The sequence below is a fragment of the Heterodontus francisci genome, chromosome 34, assembly GCF_036365525.1.
Source record: "Heterodontus francisci isolate sHetFra1 chromosome 34, sHetFra1.hap1, whole genome shotgun sequence".
Taxonomy (NCBI): Eukaryota; Metazoa; Chordata; class Chondrichthyes; order Heterodontiformes; family Heterodontidae; genus Heterodontus; species Heterodontus francisci.
Window position 1 is genome coordinate 36,877,939 of NC_090404.1, and position 8,043 is coordinate 36,885,981.

Below are 8,043 nucleotides of genomic sequence, written 5' to 3' on the forward strand. Positions count from 1 at the left end.
AAAACGTCTCTGTCACAGAATGAGAATGGTCACTTCCTGGGGGACAAATAGCATCGGATCCACGTCGAAAAGGATTCCAATGACAATGATCGGATTCATTAGATTCAGGGAGAAAAACTCGGAAACTCATCCTGAACGTCATTTACATGCAGATGAGCTGAGGAATGATTGGATAAGGCTGGGTTTGTATTCCATGGAACAGAGGAAGTTAAGGGGAGATGTAATGGAGGTGTATAAAATTATGAGGGACCTGTTTCTCATAAGACAGGCCAGAATGAGGTTTTCATTGCTGAAGCCACATTTAGCACTGTCAGTCGAAGAAAAACAATCAAGACAGAAAGAGAGCCATGATAGGGGTAGTGTGGGAGAAAGAATTCTGAAGTTGAACCAGAAGGTGAGAGTGAAGATTCATCATCACAAGTGGTTGAAGTGGCGACCAGGAAGTGTGGTGGAAGATGTGGTCCTCGTACATAGTTCGTAAAGATGTTTTGTAGTGGAAAAGTTAGTTTTGGACATATCGTTCATTTTTTACCTTCAGAGGTTCGCAAAAAAAGGAAGGAATTTGGAAAGAATCAAATGTGTCTGATAATGTTACGAGTTGAGCACCAATAGTTACTCAAACACAAATCATGCCAGAAACTTGTGCAAGAAAATGTTTGAGTTCAGATCCAAGGCACAGTTAGAGAGACATGTCTGATGAAATGGAAATTTCAAATGTAGCTCAAGATCAAAATCAGCCTCTGTTGGAGAAACCTCTCCTCAGACTCAGTCCAAGATGGTTCAAGGTCTTTCCACAAGTTCTGGAAATTTGAATCAGGATAGAAGGTGCCAGAGAAGGTGCCAAGAAATGTGCAAGGTCAGTCCTAGCAATTACAGGCCAGTTGGTTTAACATCAGTAGTGGGTAAGATTTTCGTAACAATAGTCAGGGAAAATATCAATTTACACGTAGAGAGGTTCGAGGTAATTGAAATAACCAGCATGGATTTGTAAAAGACAGATCATGCATGACTAATTTTATTGAATTTTTTTATGAAGTAAAGGAGAATTTTGATGAAGGGAGTGTGCTGAATGTTGCTTATATGGATTTTAATAAAATATTTGATAAGGTACCACATTAAAGGCTTGTTAATAAAATTGTGACTCATGGAATAGGACGGTCAGTGTCCAGTTGGATAAAATATTGGCTTAAGGACTGAAAACAACAAGTCAAAGAAAATGGTTGTTTTTCAGACTGCAGGATGTTAGATAGTGATGTTCCCCAAGGGTCAGTGCTGATTTTTGTTCTTCATGTAAATGACGTGAATCCAGGAATAGATAGCACAATTTCAAAATTTGATGATGACACCAAACGTGGAGCTGCAGCAACCAGTGAGCATAATATGAACAGCCTATAACAGGCCATAGATAGGACAGTAGAATGGACAGAATGGTGGCAGATAGAATTTTATCCTCACAAGTGTGAAGTGATGCATTTTGACAGAAGAATTAAGAAGAGGCAATGTAGACGTAATAGCATAGTTCGAAAGAGCGTGCTGGAACAGAGTGACCTGGGAGTGCTGGTGCATAGATCTTTGAAGGTGGCAAGATATACTGAGAGAATAGTTAGTAAAGCAAAAGGAATCTTAGGCTTAATAAAAAGAAGTACTCAGTACAATTATGGTGAACCTTTATAAAGCTCTGGTTAGCCACAAATCTGTCCTGTTCTTGTCACCACATTTCAGGAACGATATAGGTAGGGGAGGTCCTTAATGAATCCTTTGCTTCAGTATTCACTTGTGAGAGGGACCTTGTCGTTTGTGAGGATAGCGTGGAACAGGCTGATATGCTCGAACAGTTGAAGTTAAGAAGGAGGATGTGCTGGAAATTTTGAAAGACGTGATGATAGATAAGTCCCTGGGGCCATAAGGGATATACCCAAGGTTATTACGGGAAGTGAGGGAAGATTTTGCTGTGCCATTGGCGATGATTCAGTTTAGTTCAGAGATACAGCACTGAAACAGGCCCTTCGGCCCATCGAGTCTGTGCCGACCATCAACCACTCATTTATACTAATCCTACACTAATCCCATATTCCTACCACATCCCCACCTGTCCCTATATTTCCCTATCACCTACCTATAATAGGGGCAATTTATAATGGCCACTTAACCTATCAACCTGCAAATCTCTGGCATGTGGGAGGAAACCGGAGCACCCGGAGGAAACCCACGCAGACACAGGGAGAACTTTGATGATCTTTGCGTCCTCACTGTCCACTGGAGTGGTACCAGATGATTGGAGGGTGGCAAATGTTATTCCCTTGTTCAAGAAAGTGAATAGGGATAACCCTGGGAATTACAGACCAGTCAGTCTTACCTTGGTGGTGGGCAAATTATTGGAGAGGATTCTGAGGGACAGGATTTATGATTATTTGTAAAAGCAAAGTTTGATTAGAGACAGTCAGCATGGCTTTGTGAGGGGCAGGTCATGCCTCACAAGCCTTATTGAATTCTTTGAGGATGTGACAAAACACATTGATGAAGGAAGAGCAGTGGATGTGGTGTATATGGAGTTTAGCATGGCGTTTGATCAGGTTCCCCATGTTAGGCTCATTCAGAAAGTAAGGAGGCATGGGATACAGGGAAATTTGGCTGTCTGGATACAGAATTGGCTGGCCCATAGAAGACAGAGAGTGGTAGTAGATGGAAAGTATTCAGCCTGGAGCTCGGTGACCAGTGGTGTTCCGCAGGGATCTGTTCTGAGACTTCTGCTCTTTGTGATTTTTATAAATGACTTGGATGAGGAAGTGGAAGGTTGGGTTAGTAATTCTGCCGATGACACAAAGGTTGCTGGAGTTGTGGATAGTGTGGAAGGCTGTTGTAGGTTGCAACGGGACATTGACAGGATGCAGAGCTGGGCTGAGAAGTGGCAGATGGAGTTCAACCTGGAAAAGTGTGAAGTGATTCATTTTGGAAGGTTGAATTTGAATGCAGAATACAGGCTTAAAGACAGGATTCTTGGCAGTGTGGAGGAACAGAGGGATCTTGGGGTCCATGTCCATAGATCCCTCAAAGGTGCCACCCAAGTTGATAGGTTTGTTAAGAAGGCATATGATGTGTTGGCTTTCATTAACAGGGGGATTGAGTTTAAGAGCAGCGAGGTTATGCTGCAACTCTATAAAGCCCTGGTTAGACCACACTTGGAATATTGTGTTCAGTTCTGGTCACCTCATTATAAGAAGGATGTGGAAGCTTTAGACAGTTTGCAGAGGAGATTTACCAGGATGCTGCCTGGACTGGAGGGCATGTCTTATGCAGAAAGGTTGAGGGAGCTCGGGCTTTTCTCATTGGAGCGAAGAAGGATGAGAGGTGACTTGATAGAGATGTATAAGATGATGAGAGGCATAGATAGAGTGGATAGCCAGAGACTTTTTCCCAGGGCAGATAGGGCTATCACCCGGGGGCATAATTTTAAGGTGACAGGAGGAGGTTTCGAGGAGATGTCAGAGGTAGGTTCTTTACACGGAGAGTGGTGGGTGTGTGGAATGCACTGCCAGCGGTGGTAGTAGAAGCAGATACATTAGGGACATTTAAGCAACTCTTGGATAGGTACATGGATGATAGTAGAATGAAGGGTATGTAGGTAGTTTGATCTTAGAGTAGGTAAAAGGGTCGGCACAACATCGTGGGCCGAAGGGCCTGTACTGTGCTGTACTGTTCTATGTACTATGTTCTATGATATGAGGGTCCTTGAGAGGGTTCAGAGGAGATTTAGCAGTAGGGTTCCAGGGATGGAGCATTTTAGTTACAAGGTTAGGTTCGCATCCACAGTATTTAGCTTTTATTTTAGGTTGGCAGAGCTGGGGTTGTTCTCCTTAGAACAAAAGAGATTGAGGGGAGATTTAATAGAAGTGTACCAGATTATGACAGGCTTGGATAAGTTAGACAAGGAAAAATTGTTCCCATTAACAGACTGCACAAGGAGTAGCGACCACAAATTGCCAGTTCTGTGGAAAAAAAGGATGTGGGGGAGTATGAGGAAGCTCTATTTTTATATTTCAAGTGATAATGACCTGGAACTCGTTGCCCACAAGAGTGGTGGAAGCAGAAATGATCAATGCCTTCAGGAGGAATTCTGAGAAAAGCAGACTTGCAGGGCTACGGGCATCGAGCCTGCCTGCGTTGCTCTGTGCAGAGATGGCATGGACTGAGTTGTCTCCTTCTCTGCTGGAAATAACTATGAAGTTTTGCAGTGCTCTCACCACACGTGGCTCCTGTTCCTTTGATGTCACCTCACAGTGATGTTGTTCCCCTTCTTCTGGCCAGTTCAGACTAACGAACGACTGCTCTCTGCACTGTGCAGCTGTTTCTCATTGCACCCCGTTTCTAAAAGTCTGTGTTCCGAGTGAGGCTCGAACTCACAACCTCGGCATAGCTCATTAATTGCACTGCTGTATAAGTACCACGCGCTTACCGATTGCGCCACAGGAGCCACATGGCTCCCTCTCTCGTATGGCGAATTACCGGCAAGTTAGCCGAACATCAGTCGTCTGGAAAATGTCCGAATCTATCAGAAAGGAAGTATTAACAAGCACTGGGAAAATCATTCTCTGATCAAACCAAGTCAACATGTTTTTACCGAATGGAAATCTTGATTGACAGATTTATTCCAGAATTCTGAGGATGTAACTGAAAGGGCAGGAATGTAGTATAATTGGATTTCCAAAAGGCATTCGGTAAGATGCCATCGAAGATAAAGGCTCATGGAATTGAAGTAATATATTAACATGCAAGGAGGACTTAGAGGTTAACAGACAGAAAGCAACGAGTAGGGATAAATGGAGCACTTTCAAGATATCAGACTGCAACTCGTGGAGTGCCTCAAGGATCAGTGCTGGGGCCAAAGTTTTGTCCAATGCCGAGAGTGTGGAGGAAGTGGATTCGGTCCTGGGTTGAAGAGAAGATTGGTCCTTATCATCATTGATGCCAGCCTCAAGAGAATTCCATTAAATCCACGTGCTATCAAGAGACGGGTGAAAGCACTTGAAATAGAAAACACGATGGGCCCTGACACAATTCCAACTGTCACACTGAAGACCTGTGCTCCAGAATCAGCTGTGGCCTGAGAGAAACTGTTTCAGTACAATTGCAAAACGCACATCTTCCTGACAATGCGCAATTTGCCCAGCTATGTCCTGTCCACAAAAATCGGGAAGTGTCCAATCCGCCCATTAACTGCCCCATCAGTCTACTCTCAATCATCAGCAAAGTTGTGGAAGGTATCGTTGACAGTGCTATCAATAAACACTTACTCAGTAACACATCGCTGACCGATGCTCAGTTTGGGTTCCACCAGGGGCACGCAATTCCAGACTTCATTACACCCTTGGCCAAACATGGAAAATAGAGCTGTATTCAAGAGGTGACAGTGACTGAAATTGACATAAAAATAACATTAGACCTAGTATGGGATCAAGGAGCCCGAGCTAAACTGGAGGCAATGGGAAAGAGGGGGAAAATGCTCCACGAGATGATCTCTTACCTAACACATAGGTATGTCCCAGGGGGAGTGTTTGCTCGAGTGGTTGGGGGGGGATTGAACTAAAATGGCAGGGGGATTGGAAACTTTGCAAGGAGTCAGAGGAAGGGGGATCAAGGACAAGAACAAAAGACATTAAGGGGAATAAGAAAAGTGATAGGCAGAGAAATCAAGGGCCTGAATCAAACAGGGCCACAGTGAAAAATAGTGGGAAGGAGACAAGTAACGTAAAAAAGACAAGCCTTAAGGCTTTGTGACTTAACGTGTGGAGTATTAACGATCTTCTTCTTTGGCCTCCTTGTCTCGGGAGACAATGGGTAAGCGCCTGGAGGTGGTCAGTGGTTTGTGGAACAGCGCCTGGAGTGGCGAAAAAGGTCAATTCGAGAGTGACAAACTCTTCCACAGGTACTGCAGATAAAATTGGTTGTCGGGGCTGTTACGTAGTTGGCTCTCCCCTTGCACTTCTGACTTTTTTCCTGCCAACTGCTAAGTCTCTTTGACTCGCCACACATGAGCCCCACCTTTATGTCTGCCACCAGCTCTGGAGATCACTGACAACTGACTCGCACGACTTGTGATCCATGTCACAGGACTTCATGTCGCGTTTGCAGACGTGTTTAAAGCGGAGACATGGACGGTTGGTGGGTCTGATACCAGTGACGAGCTCACTGTACAACGTGTCCTTGTGGATCCTGCCATCTTCCATGCAGCTCACATGGCCAAGCCATCTCAAGTGCCACTGGCTCAGTAGGGTGTATAAGTTGGGGATGTTGGCCGCCTCGAGGACTTCTGTGTTAGAGATACGATCCAGCCACTTGAAGCCATGGATTCTCCGGAGGCAGCGATGATGGAATGAATTGAAACTTCGCTCTTGGCTGACATACGTTGTCCAGGCCTCGTTGCTGTAGAGCAAGGTACTGAGGATACAGGCTTGATACACTTGGAACTTTGTGTTCCGTGTCAGTGCGCCATTTTCCCACACTCTCTTGGCCTGTCTGGACATCGCAGTGGACGCCTTTCCCATGCGCTTGTTGATTTGTGCATCGAGAGACAGGTTACTGGTGATAGTTGAGCCCAGGCAGCTGAACTCTTGAACCACTTCCAGAGCGTGGTCGCCATTATTGATGGATGGAACATGTCTGACGTCCTGTCCCAAGATGTTCGTTTTCTTGAGGCTGATGGTTCGGCCAAATTCGTTGCAGGCAGCCGAAAACCTGTCGATGATACTCTGCAGACACTCTCCAGTGTGAGATGTTAATGCAGCATCGTCAGCAAAGAGGAGTTCCCTGATGAGTACTTTCCGTACTTTGGTCTTCGCTCTTAGACAGGAAAGGTTGAACAACCTGCCCCCTGATCTTGTGTGGAGGAAAATTCCTTCTTCTGAAGACTTGAACGCATGTGAGAGCAGCAGAGAGAAGAAGATCCCAAACAGTGTGGGTGCGAGAACACAGCCCTGTTTCACGCCACTCAGGATAGGAAAGGGGTCTGATGAGGCACCGCTATGCTGAATTGTGCCTTTCATATTGTCATGGAATGAGGTGATGATACTTAGTAGCTTTGGTGGACATCCGATCTTTTCTCGTAGTCTGAAGAGACCACGTCTGCTGACGAGGTCAAAGGCTTTGGTGAGATCAATGAAAGCAACACAGAGGGGCATCTGTTCACAGACTTTCTCCTGCAGCTGACAACGGGAGAACAGCATATCAATGGTCAATCACTCTGCTCGAAAGCCACACTGTGCCTCAGGGTAGACACGCTCGGCCAGCTTCTGGAGCCTGTTTGAAGGGACTCGAGTGAAGACGTTTCCCACTATCCTGAGCAGGGATATTCGATGGTAGTTGTTGCAGTCACTGCATTCACCTTTGTTCTTACAGAGGGTGATGATATTGGCATCGCGCATGTCCTGTGGTACTGCTCCCTCGTCCCAGCACAGGCAAAGCATTTCGTCGAGTGCTGAGAGTATAGCAGGCTTAGCACTCTTGATTATTTCAGGGGCAATGCCATCCTTCCCAGGGGCTTTTCCACTGGCTAGAGAATCAATGGCATCAGTTCCGATTTTGTTGGATGTACGTCCAGCTCATCCATGACTGGCAGAGACTGGGCTGCATTCAGGGCGGTCTGAGTGACAACATTTTCCCTGGAGTGTAGTTCTAGGTAGCGCTCCACCCAGAGGTCCATTTGCTTGCGTTGGTCAGTGATTGTGTCCCGATTTAGATTTGAGGGGGCGATCTTCTTGATGGTTGGCCCAGAAGCTCTCTTAATGCCATCATACATATCTCTGATGTTTCCGGTGTCGGAGGCAAGATGAATATGGCTGCATAGGTGTTGCCAGTAGTCATTTGCTCAGCGCCTAGCTGTTCTTTGTGCAGCGTTTCTGGCTGCATTAAGTGCTACGGATGTCAGCTCGATGGGGGCTGTGGATAATAAATTCTGCTCGTGTTGATGTGCGAGTAGCTCTTCTGCTTGGAGTGATGCAGCTTCTTTGGTTTGAGTCTAACCTTGCTGCACACCAGGGAATGGTCGGT

General features: G+C 45.6%; 1 non-coding gene across 1 annotated transcript; it reads right to left on the reverse strand.

The window, feature by feature from the left end:
- Nucleotides 1-4,376: 4,376 nt before the first annotated feature.
- On the reverse strand, nt 4,377-4,471 carry trnai-uau (transfer RNA isoleucine (anticodon UAU)). Its single transcript has 2 exons — nt 4,434-4,471; nt 4,377-4,412 (listed from the first exon to the last, which is right to left on the reverse strand). It is a non-coding gene; the product is annotated as a tRNA-Ile (tRNA).
- Nucleotides 4,472-8,043: the final 3,572 nt, after the last annotated feature.